We start from the raw sequence: 20468 nt of genomic DNA on the forward strand, positions 1-20468 counted from the left end.
TTGAAGTATTTTCGTGTAGAGACTCTTCTTGGAGTTAAACGCCAGCTTTTATGCCAGTTTGGGCGTTTAACTCCCACTTTGGTGCCAGTTCCGGCGTTTAACGCTGGGAATTCTGAAGGTGACTTTGAACGTCGGTTTGGGCCATCAAATCTTGGGCAAAGTATGAACTATTATATATTGCTGGAAAGCCCAGGATGTCTACTTTCCAACGCAATTGAGAGCGCGTCAATTGGGCTTCTGTAGCTCCAGAAAATCCACTTCGAGTGCAGGAAGGTCAGAATCCAACAGCATCTGCAGTCCATTTCAGTCTCTGAATCAGATTTTTGCTCAGGTCCCTCAATTTCAGCCAGAAAATACCTAAAATCACAGAAAAACACACAAACTCATAGTAAAGTCCAGAAAAGTGAATTTTAACTAAAAACTAATAAAAATATACTAAAAACTAACTAAAATATACTAAAAACATACTAAAAATAATGCCAAAAAGCGTACAAATTATCCGCTCATTACAACACCAAACTTAAATTGTTGCTTGTCCCCAAGCAACTGAAAATCAAATAAGATAAAAAGAAGAGAATATGCAATGAACTCCAAAAACATCTATGAAGATCAGTATTAATTAGATGAGCGGGGCTTTTAGCTTTTTGCCTTTGAACAGTTTTGGCATCTCACTCTATCCTTTGAAATTCAGAATGATTGGCTTCTATAGGAACTCAGAATCCAGATAGTGTTATTGATTCTCCTAGTTAAGTATGATGATTCTTGAACACAGCTACTTTATGAGTCTTGGCCGTGGCCCAAAGCACTCTGTCTTCCAGTATTACCACCGGATACATACATGCCACAGACACATAATTGGGTGAACCTTTTCAGATTGTGACTCAGCTTTGCTAGAGTCCCCAATTTGAGGTGTCTAGGGTTCTTAAGCACACTCTTTTTGCCTTGGATCACAGCTTTATTTTTTTTTTCGCTTCTTCTTTCTTTTTTTTTGTATTCGCTGCTTTTTCTTGCTTCAAGAATCATTTTTATGATTTTTCAGATCCTCAGTAACATCTCTCCTTTTTCATCATTCTTTCAAGATCCAACAATTTTAACATTCATGAACAACAAATTCAAAAGACATATGCATTGTTCAAGCATACATTCAGAAAACAAAAGTATTGCCACCACATCAAAATAATTAATCTGTTATAAAATCTGAAATTCATGCAATTCTTCCCTTTTTCAATTAAGAACTTTTTTTTAAGAAAGGTGATGGATTCATAGGACATTCATAACTTTAAGGCATAGACACTAAGACACTAATGATCATAAGACACAAACATGGATAAACATAAGCATGAAAATTCGAAAAACAGGAAAATAAAGAACAAGGAGATTAAAGAACGGGTCCACCTTAGTGATGGCGGCTTGTTCTTCCTCTTGAAGATCTTATGGAGTGCTTGAGCTCCTCAATGTCTCTTCCTTGTCTTTGTTGCTCCTCTCTCATGATTCATTGATCTTCTCTAATTTCATGGAGGAGGATGGAATGTTCTTGGTGCTCCACCCTTAGTTGTCCCATGTTGGAACTCAATTCTCCTAGGGAGGTGTTGATCTGCTCCCAATAGTTTTGTGGAGGAAAGTGCATCCCTTGAGGCATCTCAGGGATTTCATGATGAGTGGGGTCTCTTGTTTGCTCCATCCTTTTCTTAGTGATGGGCTTGTGGTCATGCCTTCTCAGTTGAACCGGCTTTCCTTTTGAATCTCTCTTCCATTGGGCGCCCTCTTCACAAATGACTGTGAGGACTTGGTCCAACCTTTGATCAAAGTTGACCCTTTTTGAGTTTGAAAGGGACCTCGGGGATCACCTTCTTCTTGGCCACAACTTCATAGAAGTGGTCTTGATGCACCCTTGAGATGAATCTCTCCATCTCCCATGACTCGGAGGTGGAAGCTTTTGCCTTCCCTTTCCTCTTTCTAGAGGTTTCTCCGGCCTTGGATGCCATAAATGGTTATGGAAAAACAAAAAGCAATGCTTTTACCACACTAAACTTAAAAGGTTTGCTCGTCCTCGAGCAAAAGAAGAAAGAAGAGAGTAGAAGAAGAAGAAATAGAGGAAATGGAGGTGGCTTTGTGGTTCGGCCAAAAGGGGAGAAGTAGTGTATAGGTTGTGTGAAAATGGTTTAAATTTGAATGGTGAGGTAGGTGAGGTTTTATGAAGGATGGATGTGAGTGGTGAAGAGAAAGATGAGATTTGATAGGTGAAGGGTTTTTGGGGAAGAGGTGTTGGGGTGATTGGTGAATGGGTGAAGAAAAAGAGAGAGGGTGGTGGGATAGGTGGGGATCCTGTGGGGTCCACAGATCCTGAGGTGTCAAGGAAAATTCAACCCTGCACCAAGTGGCGTGCAAAAATGCACCCTTTGCCAATTTTGGCGTTAAACGCCGGGCTGGTGCCCATTTCTGGCGTTTAACGCCAGCTTCTTGCCCTTTCCTGTCGTTTAACGCCAATCTGGTGCCCCTTTCTGGCGTTAAACGCCCAGAATGGTGCCAGACTGGGCGTTAAACGCCCATTTGCTAGCTTCACTGGCGTTTAAACGCCAGCAAATTCTCCTCCAGGGTGTGCTATTTTTCTTTCTATTTTTCGTTCTGTTTTTGCTTTTTCAATTGATTTTGTGACTTCTCATGATCATCAATCTACAGAAAACATAAAATAACAAAGGAAAATAGATAAAATATAACATTGGGTTGCCTCCCAACAAGCGTTTCTTTAATGTCAGTAGCTTGACAGTGGGCTCTCATGGAGCCTCACAGATACTCAGAGCAATGTTGGAACCTCCCAACACCAAACTTAGAGTTTGAATGTGGGGGTTCAACACCAAACTTAGAATTTGGTTGTGGCCTCCCAACACCAAACTTAGAGTTTGACTGTGGGGGCTCTGTTTGGCTCTGTTTTGAGAGAAGCTCTTCATGCTTCCTCTCCATGGTGACAGAGGGGTATCCTTGAGCCTTAAACACAAAGGATTCTTTATTCACTTGAATGATCAATTCTCCTCTGTCCACATCAATCACAGCCTTTGCTGTGGCTAGGAAGGGTCTGCCAAGGACGATGGATTCATCCATGCACTTCCCAGTCTCTAGGACTATGAAATCAGTAGGGATGTAATGGTCTTCAACCTTTACCAGAACACCCTCTACAAGTCCATAAGCTTGTTTCTTTGAATTGTCTGCCATCTCTAGTGAGATTCTTGCAGCTTGTACCTCAAAGATCCCTAGCTTCTCCATTACAGAGAGAGGCATGAGGTTTACACTTGACCCTAAGTCACACAGAGCCTTCTTGAAGGTCATGGTGCCTATGGTACAAGGTATTGAAAACTTCCCAGGATCTTGTCTCTTTTGAGGTAATCTCTGCCTAGACAAGTCATCCAGTTCTTTGGTGAGCAAAGGAGGTTCGTTCTCCCAAGTCTCATTACCAAATAACTTGTCATTTAGCTTCATGATTGCTCCAAGGTATTTAGCAACTTGCTCTTCAGTGACATATTCATCCTCTTCAGAGGAAGAATACTCATCAGAGCTCATGAATGGCCGAAGTAAGTCCAATGGAATCTCTATGGTCTCAATCTGAGCCTCAGATTCCCATGGTTCCTCATTAGGGAACTCATTGGAGGCCAGTGGACGTCCATTGAGGTCTTCCTCAGTGGCATTCACTGCCTCTTCCTCCTCTCCAAATTTGGCCATGTTGATGGCCTTGCACTCTCCTTTTGGATTTTCTTCTGTATTGCTTGGAAGAGTACTAGGAGGGAGTTCAGTAATATTCTTGCTCAGCTGTCCCACTTGTGCCTCCAAATTCCTAATGGAGGACCTTGTTTCAGTCATAAAACTTTGAGTGGTTTTGATTAGATCAGAGACCATGGTTGCTAAGTCAGAGTGGTTCTGCTTAGAATTCTCTGTCTGTTGCTGAGAAGATGATGGAAAAGGCTTGCCATTGCTAAACTTGTTTCTTCCACCATTATTGTTGTTGAAACCTTGTTGAGGTCTCTGTTGATCCTTCCATGAGAGATTTGGATGATTTTTCCATGAAGGATTATAGGTGTTTCCATAGGGTTCTCCCATGTAGTTCACCTCTTCCATTGAAGGGTTCTCAGAATCATAAGCTTCTTCTTCAGATGAAGCTTCCTTAGCACTGCCTGGTGCATTTTGCATTCCAGACAGACTTTGAGAAATCAAATTGACTTGCTGAGTCAATATTTTGTTCTGAGCCAGTATGGCATTCAGAGTATCAATATCAAGAACTCCTTTCTTCTGATTTGTCCCATTGTTCACAGGATTCCTTTCAGACGTGTACATGAATTGGTTATTTGCAACCGTTTCAATTAGTTCTTGAGCTTCTGTAGGCGTCTTCTTCAGATGAAGAGATCCTTCAGCAGAGCTATCCAAAGACATCTTGGACAGTTCAGACAGACCATCATAGAAAATACCTATGATGCTCCATTCAGAAAGCATGTCAGAGGGACACTTTCTGATCAATTGTTTGTATCTTTCCCAAGTTTCATAGAGGGATTCACCTTCCTTCTGTCTGAAGGTTTGGACTTCCACTCTAAGCTTACTCAATTTTTGAGGTGGAAAGAACTTTGCCAAGAAGGCATTGACTAGCTTTTCCCAAGAGTTCAGGCTTTCTTTAGGTTGTGAGTCCAACCATATCCTAGCTCTGTCTCTTACAGTAAAAGGGAATAGCATAAGTCTGTAGACCTCAGGGTCAACCCCATTAGTCTTGACAGTGTCACAGATTTGCGAGAATTCAGCTAAAAACTGATGAGGATCTTCCAATGGAAGTCCATGGAACTTGCAATTCTGTTGCATTAGAGAAACTAATTGAGGCTTAAGCTCAAAGTTGTTTGCTCCAATGGCAGGGATAGAGATGCTTCTCCCATGGAAGTCGGGAGTAGGTGCAGTAAAGTCACCCAGCACCTTCCTTGCATTATTGGCATTGTTGTTGTTTTCGGCTGCCATGGGTTCTTCTTCTTTGAAGATTTCTGTTAGGTCCTCTACAGAGAGTTGTGCCTTAGCTTCCCTTAGCTTTCGCTTCAAGGTCCTTTCAGGTTCAGGGTCAGCTTCAACAAGAATGCCTTTGTCTTTGTTCCTGCTCATATGAAAGAGAAGAGAACAAGAAAATGTGGAATCCTCTATGTCACAGTATAGAGATTCCTTGAGGTGTCAGAGGAACAGAAAAATAGAAGAAAGAGGTAGAAGAATTCGAACTTAGTGAGATAGATTTCGAATTTGTGCATTGAGGAGGAGTGTTACTCCATAAATAGAAGGATGTGAGAAGAGAGGAAGAGATTTTCGAAAATTAAGTGTGGAAAAGAAATCAAGTGATTTTTGAAAAAGATTTTGAAATTAGAAATAAAAAAGATATGATTGAAAACTATTTTTGAAAAAGATGTGATTAAGAAGATATGATTGAAAAGATTTGATTTGAAAAACAATTTAAAAAGATTTGATTTTAAAAATTAATGACTTGCCTAACAAGAAAAGATATGATTCAAACATTAAACCTTTCTCAACAGAAAAGGCAACATACTTGAAATGTTGAATCAAATCATTAATTGTTAGCAAGTATCTTTGAAAAAGGAAAGAAATCGATTTTGAAAAAGATTTGATTGAAAAGATATGATTTGAAAAAGATTTGATTTTGAAAAATTTTGAAAACCTGAAAAAAATTTGCATTAAAAACAAAATCTTCCCTCTTGTGCCATCCTGGCATTAAACACCCAGAATGGTATCCATTCTGGCGTTTAACGCCCAAAATGCTACCCTTTTGGGCGTTAAACGCCCAACCAGGTATCCTGGCTGGCGTTTAAACGCCAGTTTTCCTTCTTCACTGGGCGTTTTGAACGCCCAGCTTTTTCTGTATAATTCCTCTGCTGCATGTACTGAATCTTCAGTTCTCAGTATTATTGTCTTGAAAATAGAACCAAGATCAAATAAACAATGCATGCAAGACACCAAACTTAAAATGAGACACTAGACTCAACAAGAAACATAAAATATTTTTGGTTTTTATGATTTTGTAATTTTTTTTGGATTTTTCGAAAATTAAGTGGAAAAGAAAATAAAGGTATCAAAATTCTTAATGAGAATTCCAGGAATCATGCAATGTTAGTCTAAAGCTTTAGTCTAAAGGAATTAGACATGGATAGCCAAGCTTCAGCAGGACATTGCATTAAAGAGCTAAATTGATGAGAATCAATCAGCTTTGGTGATGATAAGAACATCACCTTGAAACACTAGAATTCATTCTTAAGAACTCTGAAAAATACCTAATCTAAGCAACAAGATGAACCGTCAGTTGTCCATACTCGAAACAATCCCCGGCAACGGCGCCAAAAACTTGGTGCACGAAATTGTGATCACTACTTTTCACAACTCAAATAATCCCTAGTAATGGCCCCAAAGACTTGGTGCTCAATACCATGGCATAAACACAACTTCGCACAACTAACCAGCAAGTGCACTGGGTCGTCCAAGTAATAAACCTTACGCGAGTAAGGGTCGATCCCACGGAGATTGTTGGTATAAAGCAAGCTATGGTCACCTTGTAAATCTTAGTCAGGCAGACTCAAATGGTCGTGGATGATATATGAATAAAATATAAAGATAAAGATAGAGATACTTATGCAATTCATTGGTGAGAACTTCAGATAAGCGTATGAAGATGCTTTGTCCCTTCCGTCTCTCTGGTTTCCTACTGTCTTCATCCAATCCTTCTTACTCCTTTCCATGGCAAGCTGTATGTAGGGTTTCACCGTTGTCAGTGGCTACCTCCCATCCTCTCAGTAGAAATGTTCAACGCACCCTGTCATGGCACGGCTATCCAGCTGTCGGTTCTCGATCATGTCGGAATAGAATCCAGTGATTCTTTTGCGTCTGTCACTAACGCCCCACAATCGCGAGTTTGAAGCACGTCACAGTCATTCAATCATTGAATCCTACTCAGAATACCATAGACAAGGTTTAGACCTTCCGGATTCTCTTGAATGCCGCCATCAATTCTAGCTTATACCACGAGGATTCCGGTTAAAGAATCCAAGAGATAAACATTAGAGCCTTGTTTGCTTGTAGAACGGAAGTGGTTGTCAGTCACGCGTTCATAAGTGAGAATGATGATGAGCGTCACATAATCATCACATTCATCAAGTTCTTGGGTGCAAATGAATATCTTGGAACAAGAACAAGCTGAATTGAATAGAAGAACAATAGTAATTGCATTAATACTCGAGGTACAGCAGAGCTCCACACCTTAATCTATGGTGTGTAGAAACTCCACCGTTGAAAATACATAAGAACAAGGTCTAGGCATGGCCGTGAGGCCAGCCTCCCAATAATCTAAGAACTAGAAGTCCAAAGATGATCTAGAGATCTGAATTGATCAAAAGATGACAATACAATAGCAAAAGGTCCTACTTACAGGGAACTAGTATCTTAAGAATTACAAAGATGAGTAAATGACATAAAAATCCACTTCCGGGCCCACTTGGTGTGTGCTTGGGCTGAGCATTGAAGCATTTTCGTGTAGAGACTCTTCTTGGAGTTAAACGCCAACTTTTATGCCAGTTTGGGCGTTTAACTCCCACTTTGGTGCCAGTTCCGGCGTTTAACGCTGGAAATTCTGAAGGTGACTTTGAACGTCAGTTTGGGCCATCAAATCTTGGGCAAAGTATGAACTATTATATATTGCTGGAAAGCCCAGGATGTCTACTTTCCAACGCCGTTGAGATCGCGCCAATTGGGCTTTTGTAGCTCCAGAAAATCCACTTCGAGTGCAGGGAGGTCAGAATCCAACAGCATCTGCAGTCCATTTCAGTCTCTGAATCAGATTTTTGCTCAGGTCCCTCAATTTCAGCCAGAAAATACCTAAAATCACAGAAAGATACACAAACTCATAGTAAAGTCCAAAAAAGTGAATTTTAACTAAAAACTAATAAAAATATACTAAAAACTAACTAAAACATACTAAAAACATACTAAAAATAATGCCAAAAAACGTACAAATTATCCGCTCATTACAACACCAAACTTAAATTGTTGCTTGTCCCCAAGCAACTGAAAATCAAATAAGATAAAAAGAAGAGAATATGCAATGAACTCCAAAAACATCTATGAAGATCAGTATTAATTAGATGAGCGGGGCTTTTAGCTTTTTGCCTCTGAACAGTTTTGGCATCTCACTCTATCCTTTGAAATTCAGAATGATTGGCTTCTATAGAAACTCAGAATCCAGATAGTGTTATTGATTCTCCTAGTTAAGTATGATGATTCTTGAACACAGCTACTTTATGAGTCTTGGCCGTGGCCCAAAGCACTCTGTCTTCCAGTATTACCACCGGATACATACATGCCACAGACACATAATTGGGTGAACCTTTTCAGATTGTGACTCAGCTTTGCTAGAGTCCCCAATTCGAGGTGTCCAGGGTTCTTAAGCACACTCTTTTTGCCTTGGATCACAGCTTTATTTTTTTTTTCGCTTCTTCTTTCTTTTTTTTTGTATTCGCTGCTTTTTCTTGCTTCAAGAATCATTTTTATGATTTTTCAGATCCTCAGTAACATCTCTCCTTTTTCATCATTCTTTCAAGAGCCAACAATTTTAACATTCATGAACAACAAATTCAAAAGACATATGCACTGTTCAAGCATACATTCAGAAAACAAAAGTATTGCCACCACATCAAAATAATTAATCTGTTATAAAATCTGAAATTCATGCAATTTTTCCCTTTTTCAATTAAGAACTTTTTTTTTAAGAAAGGTGATGGATTCATAGGACATTCATAACTTTAAGGCATAGACACTAAGACACTAATGATCATAAGACACAAACATGGATAAACATTAGCATGAAAATTCGAAAAACAGGAAAATAAAGAACAAGGAGATTAAAGAACGGGTCCACCTTAGTGATGGCGGCTTGTTCTTCCTCTTGAAGATCTTATGGAGTGCTTGAGCTCCTCAATGTCTCTTCCTTGTCTTTGTTGCTCTTCTCTCATGATTCATTGATTTTCTCTAATTTCATGGAGGAGGATGGAATGTTCTTGGTGCTCCACCCTTAGTTGTCCCATGTTGGAACTCAATTCTCCTAGGGAGGTGTTGATCTGCTCCCAATAGTTTTGTGAAGGAAAGTGCATCCCTTGAGGCATCTCAGGGATTTCATGATGAGTGGGGTCTCTTGTTTGCTCCATCCTTTTCTTAGTGATGGGCTTGTGGTCATGCCTTCTCAGTTGAACCGGCTTTCCTTTTGAATCTCTCTTCCATTGGGCGCCCTCTTCACAAATGACTGTGAGGACTTGGTCCAACCTTTGATCAAAGTTGACCCTTTTTGAGTTTGAAAGGGACCTCAGGGATCACCTTCTTCTTGGCCACAACTTCATAGAAGTGGTCTTGATGCACCCTTGAGATGAATCTCTCCATCTCCCATGACTCGGAGGTGGAAGCTTTTGCCTTCCCTTTCCTCTTTCTAGAGGTTTCTCCGGCCTTGGATGCCATAAATGGTTATGGAAAAACAAAAAGCAATGCTTTTACCACACTAAACTTAAAAGGTTTAGACCTTCCAGATTCTCTTGAATGCCGCCATCAATTCTAGCTTATACCACGAAGATTCCGGTTAAAGAATCCAAGAGATAAACATTAGAGCCTTGTTTGCTTGTAGAACGGAAGTGGTTGTCAGTCACGCGTTCATAAGTGAAAATGATGATGAGCGTCACATAATCATCACATTCATCAAGTTCTTGGGTGCAAATGAATATCTTGGAACAAGAACAAGCTGAATTGAATAGAAGAACAATAGTAATTGCATTAATACTCGAGGTACAGCAGAGCTCCACACCTTAATCTATGGTGTGTAGAAACTCCACCGTTGAAAATACATAAGAACAAGGTCTAGGCATGGCTGTGAGGCCAGCCTCCCAATAATCTAAGAACTAGAAGTCCAAAGATGATCTAGAGATCTGAATTGATCAAAAGATGACAATACAATAGCAAAAGGTCCTACTTATAGGGAACTAGTAGCTTAAGAATTACAAAGATAAGTAAATGACATAAAAATCCACTTCCGGGCCCACTTGGTGTGTGCTTGGGCGGAGCATTGAAGCATTTTCGTGTAGAGACTCTTCTTGGAGTTAAACGCCAGCTTTTATGCCAGTTTGGGCGTTTAACTCCCACTTTGGTGCCAGTTCCGGCGTTTAACGCTGGGAATTCTGAAGGTGACTTTGAACGTCGGTTTGGGCCATCAAATCTTGGGCAAAGTATGAACTATTATATATTGCTGGAAAGCCCAGGATGTCTACTTTCCAACGCCGTTGAGAGCGCGCCAATTGGGCTTCTGTAGCTCCAGAAAATCCACTTCGAGTGCAGGGAGGTCAGAATCCAACAGCATCTGCAGTCCATTTCAGTCTCTGAATCAGATTTTTGCTCAGGTCCCTCAATTTCAGCCAGAAAATACTTAAAATCACAGAAAAATACACAAACTCATAGTAAAGTCCAGAAAAGTGAATTTTAACTAAAAACTAATAAAAATATACTAAAAACTAACTAAAACATACTAAAAACATACTAAAAACAATGCCAAAAAGCGTACAAATTATCCGCTCATCAGTAGCTTAGTATAGTACCTTGAGAGATGGAAGGGGATATGGAAGAAGAAGTCGTAGAGTGGAGTGATGGAGAGTGGAGGGGTAATGTGGGGCCACCGGAGGTAGGTGGTAGGAGGTGGTTGACTGGAAGAGGAGATGGTAGTAAGTGGATGGGTAGTAGAGAGAATGAGAAGAAGAGGGAAAGGAGAAGATGAATGAAGAGGGCAAGTAAGCTTCCTTTTTAAGTTGGCGTCGATCACTCGCGCGTACGCGCACGGTGCGCGCTCGCGCAAGGGGGCGAGGTGGAGTGGGGGCGCGCGCGCGTACGCTGCACGCACGCGCCCATGCACTTGGGGTGTCAGCACAGGGGTGGCATAGAGGTAGCACAACTCTCTGGATGAGGTACCAGAAGTTGGCTGCAGGGTTATTGGCGCGCACGCGCACGGTGCGCACTCGCGTCAACGTGGTTATGCCCCAGGCATGAGATGGGCCTGGGGTGGGCCTAACTCTCTGTGGAGTGGCCTAGAGGAGAGTCCAGAACAAGGGACGCGTGCGCAGCTAAGGCGCGCGCGCGGACCTCGTGTTGCTAGTGTAGGGACGCGTGCGTGCCAGGTGCGCGCACGCGGCAGAGGTGCTGGGCTGGTGGCTTAGTGCGGGCCAGAGAGAGGCTTAACTCTCTGGGATATGTACCAGGAGTGAAACAAGGTGATCGACGCGGACGCGCATGGTACGCTAGCGCGTCGATCTGCAGATTTCTCTGAGAGTGGCCTATGCTTCAGGCATGGCGCTGGCATGGTGCGGGTGTAACTCTCGGGAAAATGTATGGAGGGGTGTTTTTCGCAACCCATGCATCCGCGCACGGTGCGCGTCCGCGCGGGTGGTTGTCAAATGCCTCAAGGGTGCGCACGCGCCAGGTGCGCGCATGCGCAGAAGGGTGCCGTTTCAAAATTTTGCATACTTTTGCACCACTTATAGCATTCCAACCCTCCAGTCAGCCACTTAAGCACTAAAGAAGGGTGTTTTTAACTTGATAAACTACCAATGAACTTAACAAATGAAGCAGAATTAGAATTGAAATCTAGCTAACAAATGAAGTCAAGTGTTTAAGCAAGTGTCAATCAAAGAATGATGCAATGGCTATGTACAAAGGAAGATCTTACCATGGTGGGGTGTCTCCCACCTAGCACTTTTGTTTACCGTCCTTAAGTTGGACTTTCAATAGCTCAAAGTTCTTGTTCAAGAGGTGCATCCCTCAAGAGGAACACTTCAAATTCCTTGGAGTTCTTTCTTTGCTCACCATGATACAATTTGAGACGGTGCCCATTTACCTTGAAAATGTCCGGACTTGATGGGTGGCGCAAGTGGTAGACCCCATAAGGTTCTACTTTCTCCACTTGGTAGGGTCCATCCCACCTTGATCTAAGCTTTCCGAGTAGTAATCTCAACCTTGAGTTGTAGAGAAGGACTAGTTCACCGGGTCGGAATTCTCTTCTCCTAATGTTCTTGTCATGGATGACTTTCATCTTTTCCTTGTAAAGTCTAGAGTTGTCATAAGCTTCTAATCTCAAGCATTCCAATTCCGCTAATTGAAGCTTTCTCTCTACTCCGGCCCCACCCAAGCTCATATTACATTCCTTTACGGCCCAATAAGCTTTGTGTTCAATCTCTACCGGTAAGTGGCATGCTTTACCATATACAAGCCTAAAGGGACTCATGCCAATGGGTGTCTTGTAAGCCGTTCGATAGGCCCAAAGTGCATCGAGAGTTTAGTGCTCCAATCCTTCCTATTCGGCTTCACAATCCTTTCCAACACATGTTTGATTTCCCGGTTAGAAACTTCGACTTGGCCATTTGTCTGAGGGTGGTAAGCCGTGGCGACTTTGTGTATGATGCCATACTTTTTCATGAGGCCGTTCACTTTTTTGTTGCAAAAGTGGGATCCTTGGTCACTTATGATTGCCCTTGGGGAGCCAAAGCGACAAATGATATTATTCCTCACAAAAGAATAAACAACATGAGCGTCATCCGTTCGGGTGGGGATTGCCTCCACCCATTTTGACACATAATCGATGGCTAACAAGATGTAGAGAAAGCCATTGGAATTTGAAAATGGTCCCATGAAGTCGATTCCCCATACATCAAAGATTTCACAAAAAAGCATATTTTGTTGGGGGATTTCGTCCTTCTTAGAAATATTTCCAAACCGAATGCATTGGGGGCAAGATTTGCAATGGAGAGAAAAATATTTGAGAAGGGTTGGCCACCAAAATCCGCAATCAAGGACCTTTCTTGCCGTTCTTTGGGGGCCGTAGTGGCCACCTCCTTCGGAAGCATGGCAAGCGTCCAAGATTGCTTGGAATTCGGTTTGAGGTATGCACCGTCGCACTATTTGGTCCGCTCCACACCTCCACAAATAGGGATCGTCCCAAACATAGTATTTGGATTTGCTTTTCAGCTTATCCTTTTTGTGTTTGTTGAGATTGGGAGGGAACGTGCGTGAAACCAAGTAGTTTGCTATTGGGGCATACCAAGGAACTACTTCCGAGATTGCGTGCAAAGTGTCTAAAGGGAATGAGTCATTGATAGGAGTGGTGTCGCCTTTTGTGTGTTCGAGGCGACTTAGATGGTCCGCCACTAGGTTTTGGGAACCACTCCTATCCTTGATCTCCAAGTCAAATTCTTGTAACAAAAGCACCCAACGAATTAATCTCGGTTTTGATTCCTTTTTGGCCAACAAATACTTTAGTGCCGCGTGATCCGAGTACACTACAACCTTGGAACCAAGAAGATAGGCTCGGAACTTGTCCAAAGCAAAAACAATAGCTAGGAGTTCCTTTTCGGTAGTAGTGTAGTTGGATTGGGCTCCGTCTAGTGTTTTGGAGGCATAAGCTATGACATAGGGAATCTTACCCTCGCGTTGTGCTAACGCGGCTCCTATCGTATAATTCGAAGCATCACACATGATTTCAAATGGTTGAGTCCAATTTGGTCATCGCACAATAGGGGCTTGTGTCAATGCTACTTTAAGTTTGTCATATGCTTCCATACATTCCTTGCTTAGCTCAAATTCCGTGTCCTTTTGTAGTAGTCGAGAGAGAGGTAAGGCCACCTTGCTAAAGTCTTTGATGAATCTCCGGTAGAATCCTGCATGTCCAAGAAAAGAGCGGACTTCCCTCTCGGAGGAGGGGTAAGGTAAACTAGATATGACATTTATTTTTGCCGGATCTATGGAGATGCCTTCTTTTGAGACAATGTGTCCCAAAACAATGCCTTGCTTGACCATGAAATGACATTTTTCAAAATTTAAGACAAGGTTTGTTTTGGTGCATCTCTCTAAGACTTTTTCAAGGTTACCTAAGCAATGCTCAAATGAATCACCGTACACACTAAAGTCGTCCATGAAAACTTCCATGCATTGCTCTAGAAAGTCCGCGAATGAGCTCATCATGCATCTTTGAAACGTTGCCGGTGCATTGCATAGGCCAAACGGCATACGCTTGTAAGCATACGTTCCAAAGGGGCAAGTAAATGTGGTTTTTTCTTGGTCCTCTAGAGCAATGTGAATTTGGAAGTATATGGAGTAACCATCAAGAAAGCAATAATATGATTTACCGGCTAATCGATCAAGCATTTGATCAATGAATGGTAGTGGAAAGTGATCTTTTCTTGTGGCCGCATTCAACCTTCGGTAGTCTATGCATACTCTCCAAGAATTTTGCACTCTTGTTGCTATAAGTTCACCACTTTCATTTTTGATTGTTGTCACCCCGGACTTCTTTGGCACTACTTGGAACGGGCTTACCCACTCGCTATCCGAGATAGGATAGATGATGTCCGCTTCAAGTAGCTTAGTGACTTCTTTTTTCACAACCTCAAGAATGGTTGGATTAAGTCTCCTTTGAGGTTGTCGGACCGGTCTTGCTCCTTCTTCAAGAAATATGCGGTGCTCGCATACTTGGGGGCTTATTCCCACTAGATCCACCAAACTCCACCCAATTGCCCTTTTGTTTTTCCTCAATACATCTAGCAATTTTTCTTCTTGTTGAGGAGTTAATTCTTTTGCAATTATCACGGGGAGCTTTTGGGCTTCATCAAGGTATGAGTACCTTAAGTGGGGTGGTAGTGGCTTCAATTCCATCTTTTTGTTATTCTTTGAAGTTTGAGTTTCCGGATGGTTTGTATGGTGTGTGGTGTTTAGTTCGCTTGAACTTTTATTTGCTTCTTCAACCATATACTTCTCATCTAACTTTGCAAGGTGCACTTCGGCAACCATGTTATCAATTGGGTCACACTGAAATAGAGAGTGGTTCTCTGGTGGATGCTTCATTGCTTCTTCTAGGCTAAAACTTACAATTCTCCCATCTATTTCAAATGAGTAGGTTCCCGAGTAGGCATCAAGCTTAAATCTAGAAGTTCTCAAAAATGGTCTTCCAAGTAGGATAGATGATGCTCTCTCGGTCTCGCTTGATGGCATTTCAAGGACATAGAAGTCAATCAGAAACACCAACCCTTTGATATTCACCAATACGTCTTCCGCAACACCCGTCACAGTTATTATGCTTTTATCCGCTAGGACAAATCTTGCCGTCGACCTTTTCAGTGGTGGCAACTTCAATACCCGGTAGACGGAGAGCGGCATGATGCTAACACATGCTCCGAGGTCACACATACAATCTATAAATTGAACTCCATTAACGGTGCAAGTGACCATACAAGGGCCCGGATCATCACACTTCTCGGGCAATGCTCCCATTAAAGCGGAAATAGAACTCCCCAATGGGATGGTTTCCAATTCAAGAATCCTATCCTTGTTCATGCATAGATCTTTAAGAAATTTTGCATATCTAGGAACTTGATGGATAGCATCAAAGAGGGGAATGGTTACCTCAACTTTCTTGAACATTTCTACCATTTTAGGGTCGAGTTCTATGCGCTTTCTCGCTTTCTTTGCAAGTGTTGGAAATGGGAGTGGTTGAGCAATTTCTTCTTCCAAGGTTCTCTTGGCCTTGGGTGTCTCCCTTGTTGATTGGGTTTCATCCTCAACTATGACTTGTGGTGTCTCCTCTTCCACTACTTCTTCTATGTCTATTCTCTCCTCTTCTTGGGCGGTTGTGCTAGGATTTGAGTCCTTTGCTTCCTTCTCTTTTAGTTGTGTTCCGGATCTAAGGGTGATGGCATTGATGCCCCCCTTTGGATTTGGTTGAGGTTGAGAGGAAATGACACTTTGGATTGGGGGTTGAGGAGTGGGATTTGATGGTGTATCCATGCATGCAAGAAGAGCTCGTAGTGTAGAGGTGAGGCCGGTGAGACCGGAAGCGAGTGTGTTTTATAGTTCCTTTTGGCCTTGGATAATGGTCCGGAGTGTTTCTTCTTGGTTGGAGGGGGTGGTTGCATATGTGAGTTGAGGAGTTTGTGATTGGTTGGGTGGTGGTCTTTGATGTGATGGTTGGTATGTTTGGTAGTTTCTTTGTGGGTTTTGTTGGTTGTATGGTTGATTTTGTGAGTTGTATGGTCGGTTTTGTGAGAAATTTTGTGAGTTGTTGCTCCATCTTTGACCTCCTCCATTGTTGTTGTTGTCCCTATTCCCTTGTTGATGATTGTCTCTCCAATTTTGATTATGGTATCCACTCCCTTGATTGTAGCTTCCTCCTTGATAAGGGTGCCCTTAGTTAGGATTACCGCCTTGGTAGTACCCTTGATTGGGGCGGTCATAGAAATTATGGGTAGCCGCCAAGGTGTTATCTTCTTGAAGGCTTGCGCACTCATCCGTGTAGTGGGAGTAGCAAGAACAAATGCCACATACTTTTTGAGGAACCAATTGTTGGTTGTGTTGTTGAGGTGGTGGAGGGTGTTGTTGGTATGATTGAGGTTGTTGTGGTTGTTGTTGGTTCAATTGGAGTTGCTTCAAGATGGATGTCACCTCGCTCAAAGATTGAGTTAGAGCGGTGGTTTCACTACTAGTTGATACCTCATTCACGGTCCTTGGGCGGTTGACTCTTCGTCTCATATATTGATTGGATTCGGCTAAGTCAATGATAAGTTGCCATGCCTCCTCCGCTGTTTTGTATTTGGACAAAGAACCATTGCTAGAAGTGTCCAAGAGAGTTCTATCTTGCTCTCGCATCCCTTGACATATGTATCCAAACAATACTTGAGTGTCAAGCATGTGATTAGGGCATGCGTCTAGTAGCTTGCGAAACCGTTCCCAATACTCGTATAGTGGTTCTGTCTCACCTTGCACAATACAAGACATTTCCTTCCTTAGCCTATCCATCTTCTCCGGGGGCAAGAATTTATCCAAGAATCCTCTTCTAAGTAGGTCCCAATCGGAGGTGACTTCACTAGATAGAGTGTAGAACCATTCTTTAGCCTTGTCCTCAAGAGAGAAAGGGAACGCAAACAACTATATAGCAACTTCATCGGATCCTTCCCGTCTAGTAGTTGAACATATACGATGAAAGTCCTTGAGATGTCGAATAGGGTCTTGTGTGGGAAGCTCGTGAAACTTAGGTAGGAGGTTGATCAAAGCGGTCTTCAATTCAAAGTTTGCATTCAAGTTGGGGTGAGTTACATGAAGGGGTTGAAGGACATAATCCGGTGCACCCGCTTCCTTGATGGTAACTCTCCTCGGAGCATCCATGGTGTTAGTACCTAAAACAAAAGAAGAATTGTTAGTGAGATTGATGGGAGTATGACTAATGCCTTTGTTGAGTGACGGTTCAATGTTCACTTTTAGTAAGGTGGTTGAGGTGATGAAAACCTCTTCACCTCTTCCAAACTTTAGCCGCCTCTGAGCTTGTCTAATATGAAACAAAGTTCGTTCTATTTCCGGATCAAAAGGGACTAAGCTCGGATTCGGTTGTGAACGCGTCATGTAATGAAGGGAAAATGAGATTCATGGTAACGATGAGGGGTTAGTCACTTGAACAATTTACAATGGAATGCAACTATGTACATATATACACACTATTCCAAACAATAACATGGCACACTAAGCAAAGTTCCCCGGCAACGGCGCCATTTTGATAAACGAAATTTAGCATGCCGATTTAGAATTCAATGATGAATATGATCGTGAGTATAGTCTAATCGACACTTAAATTTCGTACCAAACAATCCTACAATCTATAACCGAGAGTACTAGTCTCCCGAGTCGTCCTCCCTTGGAATTGCCAAAGTGTGCATCTTATTGATTAGAAAGCCTTGTTAGGATTCTTTGAAGGTTTTAGCAAAGTAATAGGAAACAAACAATCAATCATTAAAAGACTTGGCTTAGGGTTGGCATTAGAATTTCTATCCTTATAGCTCCTTCAATGATGACAACAATTAGGCCTTGCCTCATTTAGTTATCCCCTAGGTATAGAGGAAAGTCAAATGAAAATAATCAACTTGAGTCACAAGTCCTAGCTTCACCTCATGGGAATCTAGCTTTAGTGCATTCCAAGTCAATTAACAATCCCTAATTCCAAATCAACAATTGACACAACTATTCAACTTCTTCTAATGGCCCAAACCCTATGCCAAGTAAGAAATTTCTACTCCATAACTAGTGTTGACATTTTATCAAACAATTGGTGAGCAAGAATGAAAGTCATAGTAAAATGAGAAGAAAAGTAGAATTGAAAGTATTGCAACACAAGGAACTAACAACAATTGTCAAAGAACAACAATGAAAATCAAATTCTCAAGGTATTGATAAAATCCAAAACTACAATGTTGAATTCTAGATCTATGAAAATTGAGCAATTACAAATATTACTTGAAATTAGAGAAGAAGATCTATGACATGAACAAAGTGAAGTGAGAATTGCAATGGATCTCACCAAAGAGTGATGGAAAATTCAGAAATTGGATGAAGATGAACCCTAGTGAAAGTTTGGAATCTCTCTCTCCTTCCCCAAGAGTGTAACTAACTATCCCTCAAAAATATCTAAAATCTAGAAAATGAACTAAAAGTCCTTAACCCTTACTCCTTTGGTCTTCTTAAGCCTTTCCCGCCAAGGTATTTTCCCAAAATGGGATTCTCAACTACCTCCACGCCTAAGTCACGTGGCTTCTTAAAAAATCATATTCGAACATCGGCGCGCACGCGCAAGGTACGCGCGCGCGCCACCGAAGCATCTTGTAATGTGCGCGGAGGCGTGATGTACGCGTGCGCGCCCATGAAGATCATGGCTTAGCCGCTACGCAAGCCGGCTCGTGGCTTGGCTCTTGGCTTTGGCTCCTAGTTGCTCTATCCACGCGGACGCGTCAAGTGCGGGCACGCGCCCATGTTGAGATTTCCAAGGCTCAATTCTCATGCTCCCTTCCTTTGCACCCGTCCTCCTTCTCTCTTCCGATCCATCCCTGCCCTATATTCTGAAACCACTTAACACACAGGTCATGGCATCGAATGGCATCAAGAGAAGATTAGAAATGTATCTATTTTAGTGCAAAATAAGCATGTTTTCATCCATGGGGCAAAACTAGGAAAGGAACACAAAATCTTGTATTTTCATATAGAAAGTGTGTGGAATCATTGATAAAACCCCTGAAATCAACACAAGATAAACCCTCAAAATGGGGTTTATCAATCATCAACGAGGAGGTTAGTACGGAAATATTTTTGATTCTAGCGGTATTTGTGCCTTAGTGGTTTTGCATGTGGGTTAGATGGTGGTTTATGTTAGTGGTTTATGTAGGTGGTTTATGTGAGGGGATTATGTTGGTGGTTTATGTTAGTGGTTTAAGTTAGCGGTTTAAGTTAGTGGTTTATGCTAGTGGTTTAGGTTTGTGGTTTAGGGTAGTGGTTTATGTTAGTGGTTTAAGTTAGTGGTTTCTGTTAGTGGTTTATGTTGGTGGTTTATGTTAGTGGTTTATGCAAGCGGTTTATGTTAGTGGTTTAGGATAGGTGGTTTTCGTTAGTGGTTTTATGTTGGTGATTTGTTTGACTTGTTTGATGGTAGTTGTTTTACGCTAGCTCTTTTATGTAAACCGGTTTAGTTAAGTTGTTTCTTGTTAGTGGATCTCGTTAAGCTGGTTTATGTTAGCTGTTTAGTTGTGCGGTCTATGGGTTTGTTTTCCAGTTGCTTATCTTTCATGTAATGTTATGCGGTTTTATTTAGCAGAATGGTTTGTTCATGATTTATCGTGCTGCTTACGGTTGTGGTTGGTTTTTAAGCTGGTTCTAACTATACGGTTCATTTCGTGCGCAGCCCCAGCGATGCATTAGGAGCATGCGGCGGCAGCAGGGCATGCGACTTGATGACAGATACGTTCTGTATTTGCAGATGGTAGGTCTATACCATCTTGCAAGGCTGAACGACCGATGGTTCCGGCTAGACGAGGCCCTTGTCAGTGCATTCGTGGAGCGATGGCGTCCCGAGACGCACACGTTCCATATGCCGTTCGGAGAGTGCACGATCACACTCCAGGACGTGGCATACCAGCTAGGTTTGCCAGTGGACGGCCGTTACGTGAGCGGGTGCTTGTCAGAGTTTCATATATACATCGAGGGTGGCCGTCCAGCCTGGGTCTGGTTCCAGGAGTTGCTCAGAGTTATACCTCTTCCCAGTCAGGTTCAGAAGTACGCAGTGAACTGCAGCTGGTTTCAGGAGAATTTCGGTGAGTGCCCTGTGGATGCAGATGATGACACTGTGCGCCGATATGCCTGTGCGTACATCATGATGTTGTTGGGCACGCAGCTGTTTGCGGACAAGTCCGGGAACTGGATTCACATCAGATGGCTTCCGTACGTAGCGAGGCTGGAGGAGCTGGGTACCTACAGCTGGGGTTCTGCAGCTCTAGCTTGGTTGTACCGGTGCATGTGCCGAGTGGCGAACAGACATGTCGTCAAGTTAGCGGGCCCGCTTCAGCTACTTCAGT

The sequence above is a fragment of the Arachis stenosperma genome, chromosome 3 (assembly GCF_014773155.1).
Source record: "Arachis stenosperma cultivar V10309 chromosome 3, arast.V10309.gnm1.PFL2, whole genome shotgun sequence".
NCBI lineage: Eukaryota > Viridiplantae > Streptophyta > Magnoliopsida > Fabales > Fabaceae > Arachis > Arachis stenosperma.